The sequence below is a fragment of the Neoarius graeffei genome, chromosome 1 (assembly GCF_027579695.1).
Source record: "Neoarius graeffei isolate fNeoGra1 chromosome 1, fNeoGra1.pri, whole genome shotgun sequence".
NCBI classification, from domain to species: domain Eukaryota; kingdom Metazoa; phylum Chordata; class Actinopteri; order Siluriformes; family Ariidae; genus Neoarius; species Neoarius graeffei.
In genome coordinates, this window is record NC_083569.1 from 4,062,798 (window position 1) to 4,081,257 (window position 18,460).

Here is an 18,460-nt window from a genome sequence, read left to right on the forward strand (position 1 = left end):
ATGTCACAAAACACGCAGCAGGGTTTTCACATGCAAATTTTTAAAAGGATATCGAGACGGCATGGAAACTTTCGGCAACAGAACCTGCACGCTGGGCGAGCCAGCTAGCTAATTTAATGTCGAACAAATCTGCGGTTGTCATGGAAACCGTATGTTCTGCTGTGAAACGGATCAGCGAGAAAATGACGACGCAAATGGAAATTTCAGGGTGAAGTATTTATCCTCTAGGAGGCGCTGTTGCGTGAACACACCAGAATTTACGAATCTTTGATTTAGAACTTTTGAAACAAATTTACGGTCAGAAAAAGAAACCTCATGTGATTAATTATAAACCGGACATTATAACGAACTACAGACACTATAGAGAGGGGTCGGCAACCTTTTTGCCATGTAGTGCCAATTAGAAATTTTCTTGTTAGTTAGTGTGCCATTCAAATAGGTGTTGTTAACTATGTGTAATTAGACACCACACATTTTAGATGGATATGGATATTTAATGCATTGAGCAAATGTAAAACACCATTGCACTTGTTTTATGCCATTAACCTCACACACAAGGTTTAAGAACACCCCCCACACACACACACACATTGGATAACAACATTGCAAGCAGCTTATACAAATTCACAAAATATAATATCCAAAATCTTTCAGTAGGTAACAGGCCCAAGTTATTCACAATAAAGACGTAGCAGCCTAATGGAAATGGAACTGATGAAACTACAGAAAACAAATTAAATAATGAGTGTCAGAGAACATTGACAAGTCGCCTACATAAAGTGGCTTAACAATAAACTGCAAATTTGAAGTAGCCTTGTTACAAAATAAATGCTTTGCCCATCAGTCTCTCAGTGCGTTTACATGCACATCCAAATCGAGCTAAGGGTCCCAGCAGGGGTGCCAGAGAAATCCAATCCTACATGCACACAAGGAAATCGAGCTATTGTGTGAGGTACATTGTGCACCCGAGCCACAGGTGGCGCTACACGCCCCATCGTGTTGGTACACTTCCGGTTGTCGTCATGAAGAAGAGCTATTCAAGAGTATAAACAAAGTTATCAGCAGTGTTGCCAGATACTGCTGACGTTTTCCAGCCCAAAACATGTTAAAATCCACCAAAATGCACTTAAAACCGCATAATCTGGCAACACTGGCAGTTCCGTGTTCACAAGTTCTGTGCTCAAGCTGTTAGGCTTGCTCTAACAGACTGTATGGCTACAAACTGTCCTGCGCAGACCACTGTTTTGTAAGACAACTTATTTTGCACAATTGTATGTTTTTCTAAAGTCCATTTTTTGCTTACAAAAAATATATATATTTTTGCTTACAATTTAACTTATGTCTTAATAAACACACAAAAAGTTCAATTGTTTTGTCTTTATTGGCATTCTTCAGATGTTGGACATGTGTATACACACACACACACACACACACACACACACACACAGTGACTTGTTTATGTACACAATTCACAGCTATGCAACAGCTGTACAGATGTATTTGGTGATACAGTAAATGAGCTAAATTTTACCAGTGCAAACAATGCCACAAAAAGAAAAGATTCATGCCGTTGTCATGCCGACCGAGGCTGTTGTGTTTCCCGCTTGTGGTCTCGTCACTCGTCACTTCCAGAAGGGGCAGTGCTGAAGTAAGTAGCTCGACTCCGTAGCTTGATAGGGTTTACATGCACTAAGTAGCTCGGCTACAATCGCATAATCTAGGTCGCGTAGCTCGATTACGAGAAATCAAGTTCGGTTCGATTTCAGCCGAGCTAAGGTGTTTCCATGGCATTTAGAACTTCAATTTCAGTCGAGCTACGGCAGAAATTCGATTTTCTCTATGTGCATGTAAACGCACTGAATGTGATCCCTGGCCCTGCTTCCCCTTACTTACAGTGGTGCTTGAAAGTTTGTGAACCCTTTAGAATTTTCTATATTTCTGCATAAATATGACCAAAAACATAATCAGATTTTCACACAAGTCCTAAAAGTAGATAAAGAGAACCCAGTTAAACAAATGAGACAAAAATATTATACTTGGTCATTTATTTATTGAGGAAAATGATCCAATATTACATATCTGTGAGTGGCAAAAGTATGTGACCCTTTGCTTTCAGTATCTGGTGTGACCCCCTTGTGCAGCAATAACTGCAACTAAATGTTTGCGGTAACTGTTGATCAGTCCTGCACACCGGCTTGGAGGAATTTTAGCCCGTTCCTCCGTACAGAACAGCTTCAACTCTGGGATGTTGGTGGGTTTCCTCACATGAACTGCTCGCTTCAGGTCCTTCCACAACATTTTGATTGGATTAAGGTCAGGACTTTGACTTGGCCATTCCAAAACATTCACTTTATTCTTCTTTAACCATTCTTTGGAAGAACGACTTGTGTGCTTAGGGTCGTTGTCTTGCTGCATGACCCACCTTCTCTTGAGATTCAGTTCATGGACAGATATCCTGACATTTTCCTTTAGAATTGGCTGGTATAATTCAGAATTCATTGTTCCATCAATGATGGCAAGCCATCCTGGCCGAGATGCAGCAAAACAGGCCCAAACCATGATACTACCACCACCATGTTTCACAGATGGGATAAGGTTCTTATGCTGCAATGCAGTGTTTTCCTTTCTCCAAACATAATGCTTCTCATTTAAAGGAACAGTCCACCGTACTTCAATAATGAAATATGCTCTTATCTGAATTGAGACGAGCTGCTCCGTACCTGTCCGAGCTTTGCGCGACCTCCCAGTCAGTCAGACGCAGTCAGACGCGCTGTCACTCCTGTTAGCAATGTAGCTAGGCTCAGCATGGCCAATGGTATTTTTTGGGGCTGTAGTTAGATGCGACCAAACTCTTCCGCATTTTTCCTGTTTACATAGGTTTATATGACCAGTGATATGAAACAAGTTCAGTTACACAAATTGAAACGTAGCGATTTTCTATGCTATGGAAAGTCCGCACTATAATGACAGGCATACTAACACCTTCTGCGCGCTTCGGCAGCGCATTGATACTGAGCTCAGATTACTGCTATTACTCCAACCCTATTACTGCAACCCTATTACTCCTGGGCTACTTCAGAAGATGACTGTTTCAGTTCCAACAGTTTTTCTTTAGTAGCATGTTTGTGAGGTTACAACACCCCGACAGCCCCTCGATACCTAGTGACACGGGCTGCTCGACATTCCATCGCGGCATCGATAATTAATTCGCGCATGCGCAGAACGCTTGTCAACAAAGATGGCGGCGCCCATCGAAGCAAACTTTGACCATAAATACAGTCAAAATATTGAATTATCAAGCAATAACTGGCCTCAAATGTACCGAACACCGGCAAAATATCGTGAACCCTTATAGATTCACGCGTTTCGAACCGCATCCATGCTAAAATCATATGAATCCCATATAAACTGAATAAACGGTCGTAGCCTCGTAGTGCTACTGTCAAAAACGTAGTGACTACGCACGAATCGTAGTGATTGGCATCTCTGCTATGCACTTAATTCAATTTGGAAACGGCAAGAGACCCCCCCCCAACATACCGTACCCACCTCATCCTAGGCTCAAGGTCAAAGGTCATTTGTACCACCAAAATTCAACCAACCAATCTGATTCCATCAATTCACTCAGAGTCGTCTATAACGATATTAAATAGCAAATGTTTTCCATCTCCTGAACCTTATGGCACATTTACGTTATTTTTTTTAAAAAAACTGTATATTATATTAGAGGACAACAATGCTTTGTCCTGTTTTCATTATAGATCACTTTTTTTTTTTAACCAGTGTGACATTTCAAAAAAACAAAAACAAACTCAAGCCCTCAAAGCTCAAATGACCTTCAAACGTTTACCGCAGGTTCAAGGACTTTATTCGCTCACGGGCTCAAAGCTTTTATGATCCTAACATTGATTTTTTTTTTTTTGAAGGCTGTTTTTATTGGCCTGGATTTTATTTGCCTTCTGATTACGAGATAATTTTGACTTCAGGACTCTATAAACATGGCAGTGTGAGAGAAAAAACAAACACACACACACAAACTGAGATAAGTGGCGCATCAAACTAAAAATCTGATTGGCCCCCCCAAAAAAAAAGTTCTATCATTTTTAGCTGCTATTAGCCAACTCGAGTTTGAGCTGAAATCAGGACACGAGGGTCAGAAAGTGAAAGTCTGTATCACTAGCAGGAACCGCGATTTATTCATCTCATCTCATTATCTCTAGCTGCTTTATCCTGTTCTACAGGGTCGCAGGCGAGCTGGAGCCTATCCCAGCTGACTACGGGCGAAAGGCAGGGTACACCCTGGACAAGTCGCCAGGTCATCACAGGGCTGACACATAGACACAGACAACCATTCACACTCACATTCACACCTACGCTCAATTTAGAGTCACCAGTTAACCTAACCTGCATGTCTTTGGACTGTGGGGGAAACCGGAGCACCCGGAGGAAACCCACGCGGACACGGGGAGAACATGCAAACTCCACACAGAAAGGCCCTCGCCGGCCACGGGGCTCGAACCCGGACCTTCTTGCTGTGAGGCGACAGCGCTAACCACTACACCACCATGCCGCCCACTGTGATTTATTGTTATTTCAAAAACTGGAAGATAAAAATCACACTTCTTTTCTTAGAGAAATCCAAAACAGGTGTTAATATTAACTGAAAGCACAGCAGGATGAAAAAACACTTCTTGGTCATGATTTCTGGACTTTGGGACGCCGCTGTCGAGCTGCAGGATAAGGGCAAGAACACGAGAAGTGGCCTTTACACATCCATCACGTCACCGTTTTGTACGTTAGTGTTTCCAGATAGTTCTATGTGAAAGAAATCATTTCGGCAGACTACGTTAGAAACTGTGTTTGTTTACAGGTCATTTATTCTCTCCGGTCTGGATCTGTGGGGGATTAATGAGGGCAGGGACTCCAGCTGAGTTTTATTTACTGTGTACATCACTGTCTGTCCATCCACCCATCATTCCTTCCATTCATCTGTCCTTCATTCCAGCCCTTCATCTGTCACTCCATCATTCAATCCAGCCGTCATTTCATCTGTTCACCCAGCCATGCCTTCCAGCCATCCACACATCATTCCATCTGTTCATCCATCCACCCATCATCTATTCATCCATCCATTCCATCCTTCTGTCATTCCATCCATCCATCCATCCATCCATCCATCCATCCATCCATCCATCCGTCCTTCATCCATCACTCCATCATTTCATTCATCCATTCATCCTTCCATTATTCCACCCATTATTACATAATCCATTATTCCATCCATTCATCTTTCCGTCATTCCAGACATCCATTCATCCACCCATTATTCCATCTATCTGTCCATTCAGCCATCTTTCATGTCATTCCATCCATCCATCATTCCATAACCGATTAGTCCATCCATTCATTCTTCCGTCATTCCATACATCGGGGCATTCATTATTCCAGCCATCCATCATTCCATCATCCGTTCTTCATTCCATCCATTCATCTACGCATTCATCATTCCAGAGATCCACCCATTCATTCATCCATCTTTCCGTGATTCCATCTGTCTGTCACTCCATCTATCCACCTATTCATTAGCACCGAGAATCTTTTTAATTTTATCAATTCCGGTTCTTATCAGTTCATTGTTTCGATTCCAAAATAGTCCAAAACACAATATAAATTTTGACCGTTTACCGCAGTCCATCTTTCACACCGTTGTGATGTTAGCCATGCACGCTAGCTTGAATCTAAACAAATATGCGTGACATAGTCAGTAGACAGGTCCGGGCAGATAGCTACACACATCCTTGCAGATATCTAGCTTTTGTTTGCAATAATAAAAGGGCCATCACAGAACCGATAAGCAGAACCAAAATTCTAATTTTTTTTTTTTTAAATACAGGTACCCAAAACTTGGCATTATCTATCTATCCATTAATCATCCATCCATCCTTTCATCCATCCAGGAGGCTGGAAAATAAAAGCTTAAAAACTCACCTATATAGCCCAAGAGCATTAGCTCAAAATTGAGTCCAACCCGGAACAAATTAGTAACAAGCTGAATTTTTCAGAATATGTTCAAAATACCCTTAGGAATAACATACTAAAAGTCCCCGGGAATCCACCTTGTGCTCTCTGAGAAATTCAAGATGGCGTCCAAAATGGCCGCCGATTGGAGATTTTTCAATATCTCAGGGATAAAACATAATATAAATGCAATTAAAATGTTAAATTATATGTTCTCTCATACAAGCAATGCAAATTCACCATTGTCACACTGTTAAAATTAAAATTAACCAAGATTACAAGGTCATTAATGTGGAAATTACATGGAATTTGATGGTTGACATGATTGACAGATTAGCTTAGTAGGCTACCTACATACATGAACATAATGTAAGACAACAATTAGACATCAATTTCCTTAATATTTAGTGCATCTTTAAGCTTTGATAAAATATTAAAGGGAAATTAAATTTGAGAACTCTATCTTCTAAAACTACAATGGCAAGCTGTTTCAGTACGCTTCAACATTCCGGCGACTTTCATGACAAAAAGTTCTGCCTCGATAAAAGCTCTTGCTTATAAACAATGAGTAGACTTAAACACTTCTCAGTGCCTCAGTTGTAATGCTTGGACCTTTGTTGTACCATCAATGAAGTAGGGAATTTATTCAAGCTTGTTTAAGGGTGGAAAAAAATTCATCTTTGAGTTTCTAGCGCCAGTCTTTACTACTAGCAATGCCAGTGTGTTCGGACAAAAAATGACTGAACTCAGCATGACCTTTTAACATACCATTTTTCATTTTACACCACCAATTTACTTTAATTAATATTAATGAAAATAAGTGCTCCAACCCCTAGTAATTGTGTTTGTTGTTTTGTGAACAGAATAGGATGATACGGAGTGAACGAGTAACCAATGGATCCACACTATACACAAATAAGCTGTTATAATAATGTGTACATTGTTATTATATAATGTTAATACACAATGTAATTAATACACACATGTTGGAATTTACTCTCCTACCCTACAAAACATATATTCTGACCTTTTAATTGCATTAATATTTTGTTTTGGGCCTGAGATATGGGCAGATCTCCATTTGGCAGCCATTTTGGACGCCATCTTGAATTTCTCAGAGAGCACAAGGGGGATTTCCGGGGACTTTTAGTATGTTATTCCTAAAGGTATTCTGAACATATTCTGAAATTTTCAGCTCGTTACTAATTTGTTCCGGGTATAACCCTATTACTCCTGGGCTATATACATGAATATATTATGTACAGAGTATGTGCATATAGTACGTCCATCATTTCATCCATCCATCCATCCATCCATCCATCCATCCATCTACCCATCTATCTACTGAGCCAGACAGCCAGCATATAGTATTATGTCTAGTTATGTCTATCAAGCTATCCATCTACACAAATGCACATTTTAATCTGAATGTCTTTTATAGGAACTGAGTGGTAAATGATTTTAACAAATCGCATATGTGAACGTTCAGGAAACACAACACTATATAAAAGATGACTACTGCCTGGATTATACTCATTGAGCCTGGAAACTCTGCTTTCCCAAAACAACTCTGTTTCTCCTACAAACACCGAGCTTGATCCAGAACAAACGCAATCACGAGCTCAATGAGAAAAAGTGCTCCTGAGAAGTGTGTACTTGTTAAACAGCTGCTAGGATTCCAGTGAGCTTCCTTCCTTCTGACTTACAGTCTCCATGAAACGGCGCATACTGTGACCCGATTCTGCACGTTGCCCTACTTCCTTTTGCAACAGGAAGTCAAGAAGCGCTCGAGTGCTTTATATGACTTTCGAGATACGCTCCACTCCTGCTCACTTAGCAAGTTTGGTGAATATAGAGTGAGTTTCATGAGAAACTTTTTTTTTTCCAACCATGTTTATCGATAATGAGCTGCTACTTTAGAGCGAGACACGCCCCTGTTGCATTCTACAGAGCATTTCATTGGACGAACACAAGACTGGTACAGGACGAGTCATTGGAAATATTTAGTCGTTTCACCTGAAGTGAGAAATTAAAATGAGAACATCTCCAGATGTCACTTTACCATCGTGGTGTAAAAAGCTCAGACGCGCCAAATGCCAAAACGTCACAACAACATGATAAACTGACCAACAATTAGCAGTGTGTGTAGGGTTGCCACCCGTCCCGTAAAATACGGAATCGTCCTTTATTTGGCGATTAAATCTTGCGTCCCGTATTGAACCGATACGGGACGCGATTTGTTCCGTATTTTCATAAATGTCCAATACACATGTCTGTCTCACACATAACACTAAATCTAACAATAATGAACAAAATAAAACAGGAAATACTCCGTTGCGGGATCTACCCAGGACACAAACCCCGCCCCTCTGTGTCACTCTCTGTGCGTCTGTGTCTGCGTGTGGTGCCGTCACGGTTGCCTAGAGACAGACAACACACACTGGCGCTGCTCAAAAAACCCGGGCCTTTTAAAAATGTCTGCTGCACCCGGGACTCCACCACGTCCTCAAAAGCATAAACGCTTACAAAAATACAGACGTGACTGGGAAGAGAAACATCCTTGGCTGGACAGCATGAGTGGAGACGACTACAGAGCAAACTGTAAACAGACATACATGTTTGTTTTCCTCTCTAAGTAAAAATGTCCCCAAGGTTCACAAAGAGAGTCCCTACACCAAGAACAGTTATGCACTTACATGTACAGTGATATTAAGTTCTCAATATATTTAGATTACAGTAAGCCCTCAGTATTCGCGGGGGTTAGGGACCGAACATGGCCGCGAATAAGCCAAAATCGCGAATACTTGTAACCCCCCCCCCCCCCCCGTAGTGACGAGCCACTGCCGCAAAAGTCTTCCCTTCCTTTAGCATATCGAGAAGTCCTACCTTCTCCTGCAGCGTCATTACCTTCTTCTGGCACTTAGGTTCCTTGGCAGGAGCCTTAGAAGACGCAGAGTGTTTAGGAGCCATTGTAGGGCGTAAAAATTATTCAAAAATACCAAGAACGCACAACACGTGAACAAGTCTGAACTACGGGAACCGCGAGACTGTACTGTACAATGCGCTCATTCGTATCAGCCAATGAGCAGCAGCCCGCCATTCAAACTTCAGCCAATAGCGAGCGAGCATTCGGCTCCGAGAATGTAGCAGTGCGTAAACGTTCAATATGTTCACCGCAAATGACCGTGAATCGCTGAGATTTCCGCGAATGTATAGGAGATATGTTCTATATAAAATCCCGCGAATATGTGAATTCGCGAATACTGAACCACGAATAGGCGGGGGTCTACTGTATATTTTAAAAGTTCATTGTTGCCCACTTGTACATTATACATTTTTACAGCATTGGCAATAAAGCATTTCAAGCTTTAAGTATGAGTAATTGCTTTCTTGATCACCCCTTTACTAAAAACACCTACAAAATAAAACATACCACTGCTGCGGGCACGCCACCCCATGGGAGTCGTGCCCGTGGTGGTCATGGCCCCAAGGAGCCGTGGTGAGCGTCCCTTATTTTCATTTCTGAATGGTGGCAACCCTAAGTGTGTGTGTGTAAGAACATACATTTTACAACCATGAATCCTCATACATGTCAACCTATACGGAATGTCCGTATTTTATACGGATTTGATTCAATAAACGTAGTATACGGGCGTACAAATAAAGTTATACGGATTCTTTAAAAAAACTTCAATATTTATTTAGAGCTATAATCAATTCCCACGATGATAAAAGAGCACATAACATTTACAAACGTACTGTACACCACAGACAGCCAGTAAAGAGTCTTATGAAATCGCGCGTTATCTTGTGGTAGCGAGACTTCGTTCCACTTTTGATAAATGCGCACACCGCATTGCGAGAATCCCGCCAACCGGGAAGTAACATTTTGTTTGAAAAGCGTATTTCCACCTGAGCGACTTTCACTAGCGACTGAAAAGATCAACACAGACACTTGCTGTGACATGCAGCCTCGTGAGGTATTGGTGCAGAGCGCTAAAAAAGCTGTCATGGAGTACAATTCAGAACATTAGAGTGACACTTTGTGTTTTTGTCGAACATTGGAGCTTTGTATTCATTCTGAAGGTTTATTGTTATTAATATTGAATAAAAAGTAACTGGGATATATCATTGTTATTGTTAATTATCATTTAAATTTTAGGTAAATTATTTTAATTTGCATCTTATATGGATTTTATAAGGGAAATACGGATTTTGGAGGTTGGTTATGCAGGTTTGATTGACCAAAGGTTGACATGTATGAATCCTGTCTTTTTATCCTGTTCTCCGTGGCACTGTGATTATATACAGACCTGGCACCATTACTAAGCTAACGTTAAACAGTAACATGCTAGCACTAGAACGTGAAGCTAATAAAGGAGATAACTAGCCAGCAGCTTGAGAAAGCAAAAAAAAAAACAAAAACAGCATGATAATCTACAAATATCCTGAACGTAATGAAAGCTGTAAACAGCATGTGGTAGAAACAACCTCAAATAACTGACCAAAAACTAGCCGTAGCTAGCTAATTCAACAAGGTAGACAGTGTGAGGTAAATCTGGTAAGCTAACATAAGGGGTGTTCACACGGCAACTTTTACTCCCGGTAGAGCGTTCACACGGTACAAAGTTATAGCGGTGTAGCCCCTGAAAGCTGCTTAAACTGGTGCAAATCTAACCCTGCTCGGGAGGTGGTTTAAGAAATTTCCTCCGGAGTAAATGCTAGTTTGCGGGGCAGCACCGATATAAAATGGGACGTCTGAACGCTACAGGGGTAGACTCGCTACGCGTGAGGAGAGTTGATTACATACGGGCATTGCATAATTTGCATCCTGGTATTTTGCGCTTCCAAAATGGCGAATATCAACAACAACAGAACTGCGTGTCTTCCAGTGTTGCCAGATTGGGCGGTTTTAAGTGCATTTTGGCGGATTTGAACATATTTTGAGCTGGAAAACGTCAGCAGTATCTGGCAACACTGGTGTCTTCATCCACGTTGTTTTCCCGGTGCTTGGTGATGCCATGACAACCAGGAAAAGGAAGTACATTTTCACGCATGCGCATATTTCATTTCTGCATTATTAGGCCCCGGTCACACCGCCCGAACTTTGCTGGAGCGTTCCTTGAACGGTAGGGAGGGAGGGCCGAATTTCGACAACGCTCGTCACCGCGCACAAAATGGGAAAAAAATCGAAAACACGGGCGTTGGCTTAGCGGTGCACCGCTGAAGCCGGCGTTGCTTTAACGTTAGCGAGCGGTAGCGGGCGTTGGTTTAGCGGTGACGCGAGCGTTGGTATAGCGGCGTTCTGTGCATGCGGGCTTTGGCTCGGCGGGGGTATAAAGTTGGTTTAGCGGCATACCGCTTGTGACTACGGAGCTGAACGGATCGTTTTGATACAAGTTCTGATAGATTTTTGATAGAAGCTCCACCATCAGCTTGTCATACAGTCCATGTTCAGGCCTTCTCAGTATCCACTGTCTGACCCACACAACTCTGTCTCTCCTTCTTCTCTCTCTTCTCCTTCTGTCAACAGCTTGTTGCAATCTGAGGAGGTTCTGATTCTGCTGCTGGACTAGTGCACCAATCATAGCAAGTCTCTCAGCATCCATGGTGGTAACTTTGAGCAAATTCGATATAGATGAGGTCTGAACTCAATGGCAGCTCGATTCCAAATGATCTCCTGGTCCATTTCTCCCCGTATTTAGAGCCAAATTCTGGTCCCGCTCCGACACCTCTATACCAACACCAAACCAAAGTTCATCGCCGCCATGGATAGCTGCTTCAACGCCCGACACCATTCCAGCAACCCCGTGTCCGCTCGTAAAACGCTTACAACCGCTCCAACGAAGTTTGTGCAACGTTTAATCGCCGCCCGGGCAACGCTGGCGAAGCAGCGGTGGTCCAGCGTTCAAGATTTCTGCGTTGGCCTAGCGGACCCAAGCGTCCACGAAATTGCGTCTAGCGGTGCCAAACTTTGACTGGCCGTTAGTGGAGCGGGGGTGAACTTTGTCGGGGTGGAAAATTGCCCCCTCCTCACCGCTCGCAATATTTTGTGCAGCTCAAAACTTTCGGAGCGGTAGGAGGGTCCCTCGAGAAACATCAGCGGTGGCCGAGCGTATACGGCGTTGCTTTAACGGGGGCCAACTTTTGTTAAACGGTGGTGAACGGTTACGAGCAGTGATGAATTTTTTTCACCGCTCCAGGAACGCTCCAGCAAAGTTCGAGCGGTGTGACCGGGGCCTTACTATCGTATAGCACGGTCGCAAAAACTGCCGTGTGAACGCAAGTGGGGCTGCACCGGTGCTAACACGCTTCTCTCTAGTAAGCAGGGTTGTGACGTGTGAACGCTCCACAAAATTTACACCGGTGTAAGATATATCGCAACAATATACATCGGTGCAGCATCGATGCAAATATGTGCCGTGTGAACACCCCTTTATTTTAGCAACTAAGTTAGCTAAAAGTGTCTTGTGTAAGATGAGTGATGAGCCAGATAAAATCTTGTGGTACGAATGAACAAACAAACAAACAAACAAACAAACAAACACTTTCTTTGTGCTTTAGGAGAGGTTTGTCATGTTGTAATACTGGAATGAAAAGGTTCTCTCTTATTTCAAAGCTAGAAGTTCACACCTTCCCTTCAGACTTAATCCAAACGGCAAGAAAAAAAAGAAAAAGTCACCAGATGAAAAAACACACCCAGTCCTTTAATACACCTCACGGCCCTGTGGAGCTGAACAAAAGGCTATCTGGAGCCAGTGACTACAAGGTATGACAGGAATCTGATACAGTTACGTGTTCACACACACACACACACACACACACACGCACACCCCTCACTGATTAATGCAGGGTTTTTTTTCCCCATAATCAGAAGAAAATGCCGAATGAACAGGATTTATTCAACACACAGTGAGCGCAGCTGATCAGTCTTCTTCTCTTATCATCTTTTGTTGGAAATTTACAAATTTTATTCCATTTCCTGACAATTTTCACTCACATTTCATAATCATGAGTTCACCCGGATGATTTGGTCTCGAAATCCTGACGATTATTTTCCTACATGTACATGTTTTTTTTTTTTTTCTTTTGAAGCGCTTTATTTCTTTTATACCACAGCAGCTTGCTAACGTTCACAATTTTCTATTTGATCCATCAAGCTGTGAGCTGTTGCTATAGAAATGATAACGTATTAAGCGTCTGCGCTCCTGCCAGCAATTTTAACGAACCCTTCTGACCAATCAGAATCCAGAACTCAGCAGCGCTGTGCTAGAAGAGCTCCTTCACGGTTTCTGTTTAGCGCCAGGAGTCAAGCACCAACATCCATCCGAGCTCATGAGGTCAGGCTTTTACCTTCGGTGTTCCAGCTTTACTGGATTTCTCTTTTCCTTCTCCGTCCAAGTGAGGAGACGTGTAGGAACTCAGCTCCTGTGGAAAACCCAGGAAAGAAAAAAGACAAAACGATGCTGTTGCGAGTGCCGAATTGAATTTTGTCAAGTTGTTGTACACGTGTCAAAGGTCAAACTGTGCGGGGGCGTCGTGGCTCAGGTGGCTAAGGCGCCGTACCATAAATCCGGGGACCCGGGTTCGATTCCGACCTGAGGTCATTTCCCGATCCCTCCCCGTCTCTCTCTCCCACTCATTTCCTGTCCTGTCTCTACACTGTCCTATCCAATAAAGGTGAAAAAAGCCCCCCCCCCAAAAAAAGGTCAAACTGTGGAGATTGGAAGGTCGCTGTTGGTGCGACAACAAACACCGCGCTTCATTTAACTCGTTTAATCTTGGATTAATTCTAGACATAAATAATGCCAGAGTATTTTGTCTGTATGTATTTTGATTTTGTCTTTCGTGGTGTGTCCTTGGGTATAACTTGGACTTTTCGCAGCGTTTTTGGATCATTTCCTCTACCTCCCACACACACACACACACACACACAGAGAGAAAGAGCTGAAGGTGTGGCAAGTCTGAGTTGCCAGGTTGGCTTGCATTCAATAAACACACCGAGTAGACACTTCTTCAAATACTCTAAATATTTTCATCCATACACGACGAAGCTGTCATAAAGTCTCCCTGCATTCAGACGGGTCTTCATTTACGTCTCGCTCTTTGGCTCGGTGCAACTATACAGTCTGGCTCGAACACCCCGTGTCGAAGTACTTTCCAGATGTTTACGTTCACTCGGAATGCAATCTGAGTAATTCCTTCAAGGTCGTTGACTCAAACCACTGTACGAGCCAGAAAACTCTTCCTGCTGTACCCGAGTGTTCTATTAAACATCTGATAACGAATGATTGAATGATAGTAAATGGCATGAAAAACCTTTTCAGATCTACTTGTCTAAGAACTGTCCGTGTGGGCGTGGCCTAACATTCCAATAGGTACACTACCGTTCAAAAGTTTGGGGTCACTTTGAAATGTCCTTATTTTTGAAAGAAAAGCACTGTTCTTTTCAATGAAGATCACTTTAAACTAATCAGAAATCCACTCTATACATTGCTAATGTGGTAAATGACTATTCTAGCTGCAAATGTCTGGTTTTTGGTGCAATATCTCCATAGGTGTATAGAGGCCCATTTCCAGCAACTCTCACTCCAGTGTTCTAATGGTACAATGTGTTTGCTCATTGCCTCAGAAGGCTAATGGATGATTAGAAAACCCTTGTACAATCATGTTAGCACAGCTGAAAACAGTTGAGCTCTTTAGAGAAGCTATAAAACTGACCTTCCTTTGAGCAGATTGAGTTTCTGGAGCATCACATTTGTGGGGTCGATTAAATGCTCAAAATGGCCAGAAAAATGTCTCGACTATATTTTCTATTCATTTTACAACTTATGGTGGTAAATAAAAGTGTGACTTTTCATGGAAAACACAAAATTGTCTGGGCGACCCCAAACTTTTGAACAGTAGTGTACACTTAAGATTATGGACAGCACTCACTAAAGCAACAGCCGGTTTTATACCAAACAGTTACCTTGGAGAAAGCTTAAAAAGAGTGTTCTGAGAGCACAATATCCCCCACCGGCAACTACGGCATAACTCTGGTAAAATGTGACTGAATTGAACGAAATTGCAATCTGCATATTATACAAAGAATCCTGCCAAGTTTCGTGAAATTCCTCCAAAAATTGTGAAAGGAGTTGATTTCAGAAGGAGAGTACCCTTCCAGGGACAGACAGACGGATGGATGGACAAACATCGCCACGACAAAATCCCCCTTCGGGCCTTTCGGCCAGCGGGGGATAAAAACTGTGAGAGAAATTGATTTCAGAAAGCAAGCACACCTTGATGAAACTGCCAAAGTACAAGTTTGTTCATAATCAAGGGCAGAACTCTGGGAAAACTTGCCCAAATTAAACGAAATTTCAATCTGCGTATAACCGTCATATAACAAAGCCTTTTGCCAAGTTTGGTGAAATTCCTCCTCAAATCGTGAGAGGAGTTGATTTCAGAACCTTCATGAAATTGTCCAAGTACAAGTTATTTAATCAAGGGTCAAAACTCTGGAAAAATTTTCACAAACGAAATTAAATTTCAATCTGCGTATTCCCATCATATAACAAGGCCTTTTGCTAAGCTTCGAGAAATTCGTCCAAAAATTGTGAGAGGAGTTGATGTCCAAAGGCGAGCACACCTAGATGAAATTGTGAAAGTACAAGGTTGTTAATCAAGGGCCACAACCCTGGTAAAATTTTCACAAACGAAATTAAATTTCAATCTGCGTATTCCCGTCATATAACAAGGCCTTTTGCCAAGCTTCAAGAAATTTGTCCAAAAATTGTGAGAGGAGTCGATGTCCGAAGGCAAGCACACCTACATGAAATTGTGAAAGTACAAGGTTGTTAATCAAGGGCCACAACTCTGGTAAAATGCGACTGAACTGAACAAAATAACAATATGCATACTACCGACATACAACAATGCCTCTTGCCAAGTTTTGTGAAATTCCTCCTCAAATTGTAAGAGGAGTTGATTTCAGAAGGAAACACATCCTCATGAAATTGTCAAAAGTATAATTTTGTTAATCAAGGGCTGTAACTCTGGTAAAATGTGACCCAATTTAACGAAATAACAATATGCGTATTACCGACATATAACAAAGAATCCTGCCATGTTTCATGAAATTCCTCCAAATATTAAGAGGAGTTGATTTCAGAAGGGGAGTACCCTTCCCAGGACGGATGGACAGACATACATACATCGCCACGATATAATCCCCCTTGGGCCTTTCAGCCAGCGGGGGATTAAAAACTCTGAAATTTTAATTATAACCCGAGCTCCGTCATTAGAAGAATATAGTAACGCATCGACATGATTTTTAATGGCTTTTGCAACTGTACATACGAACGATGTCCGTGTCCCACCACAGGGAACCCGATCGTAAGTGCAAGGCAACGTATCTCAAACACTTGACCACCAGACAACAAAATGTGCATCTTTATTTCCATAAGATATTTGGGTTTTAATCCAGCGCTTATTTTTTTTCATTTGCTTTTTTTAAAAAAATAATAACGCAGGGTTATTTGCCAACACATTTTACAGAAAATATTCATGACAGTTTCATATAAAACAGATCTATTATTAGTCCACTCGCTTGTTGGACAGTTGACAGTTTGTGTCATGTACGGGTGATAGACGGATGAAAGTGCAGGAAGTTTTATTGAAAACGCAAGCAAATCCAATAGATCCAAAACGGAGACAAAAACAGGCAGTGGTGGAGTGAGGCACAGACAGGATATCGGAGGGAATACAATACTCACAGTCCAAAAACACAAACAGGGTCAAAACCAGAATGCAAGGCTTTCACAAAGTCTGTGTGTTAGAGTCCTTATATAAATGTCTGTGCTGTGACTGAGCTCTAAATCAGGAACAGGTGCATGGAGATTAGTCCCAATGGTGCTGCGTGTGGACATGACAGATGTTAGGCCTTCGTCACACTACAGCTCACGATTAGTCTGGCTAACGCGACTTCAAAGCTCTGCGAGCATTTGGTCTGGCAAAGATATTAAGCCCAACCGTTTCCCAAAGTGCGTGGTTGACCCGCCTCCCTGAAATGCCTGAGTTTGCTACTGGTTGAAGCCAGAAAAGGCTGTGACGAAGCTTAAACCAATCACATCACTCTTTCCTCTGACGTATGCGACGCGACGGGGCTAACTGGTAGATTAAACTCTTACTGAAGCCGGTCGGGAGCAAGGCGAAAACGTCCTTCCTTTCAATAAATACCTCCAGGGCTGCTATTTGCTCCGTTTTCAATGAGAACTTGCTCCATGTTCGTAATGTTTCTAGTGAATGAAGCGCTTCCGGCATAGATTCTGTAAACAATCTATGGCTTCCAGTCGCAGTTCTACTACGTCACTGCCTTGAACACGCCTCTACCCAGGGCCGTTGGAGATGCTCAAAGTTGATTGGCTCCCGATTTTTCGGGAGCTTGGAAGAGCTGTAGATAGCTTGCCTGGCCAGACTAAGATCGCAACAGGCCCTCGTGTTGCGTCACGCTTAGGATGGGCGGGCCCAGGCTAGCTCACGATGGGTTTGCGAAGACTTGGCGATGAAAAATTGGTAGCATCGCCACCAAAACATGGCACGCATTGAAATTTGGTGGCCATGTTTTCGTTGGCAAACTAAGCAGCGAATACTCACAAATGGGCTTGGGAATATTTCCCGAAACTCGTGGAACCTTTTTCGAGCCTTTTGAGATGTATTTGTCTCAAATCCACGTCCCTGATGCTCATGGAAGCCTAATCAACACAGCGGCTCGGCATAGCCTAACTTTCAACGAGAGTTAAAATGTGCATTTACATTCAGGGATCCTTCAGGGTGCATCGTGCACCTGGTCATTATGGGAAACACCCGATACTGATTTGAGCGCAATCAGCACACAGAGACTTTGTGAAGTGTTCCGAGGTACAGACAGGATATACAATACTCACAGTCCAAAAACACAAACAGGGTCAAAACCAGAATACAAGACTTTCACAAAGTCTGTGTGTTACTCAGAGTCCTTATATAAAGCACAGAGTCCTGTGCTGTGATTGCGCTTTAATCAGGAACAGGTGCATGGGGATTAGCCCTAATGGTGCTGCGCGTGGACGAGACAGACGTTAGGCCTTCGTCACACTACAGCTCGCGATGTAGACAGTAGACAGATCTAAGTGCAGGAAGATTGTTTTATTAGCAGGCGTGATATTTACAAAAACAAAACTGAAAGCAGAGTCATAAACATGGCTAGAAATGAATGTGACCGTGATAACGATGATGCTTCACAAAGCCTCGCTGTGTCCTTATATGCACGTGCTGATTGCGCTCAAATTCCATAACGACCGAGTCCTGTGAGCGAGCATAGCAGCTCGGGTGCATGAAGGCTCAGGTGCACTCAGAGTTTAACCAGACACCTGTGTGACGTATCGAGTGTGATATTGGACGGTAACGCGACAGTAGTGATGTA

At 42.5% G+C, this 18,460-nt stretch overlaps 1 protein-coding gene across 1 annotated transcript in view; it reads right to left on the reverse strand.

Moving 5' to 3' along the window:
• The window catches only part of prkag2b (protein kinase, AMP-activated, gamma 2 non-catalytic subunit b), a 70,213-nt gene that overhangs the window by 35,979 nt on the left and 15,774 nt on the right, over window positions 1-18,460 (reverse strand). The window lies entirely within an intron of this gene.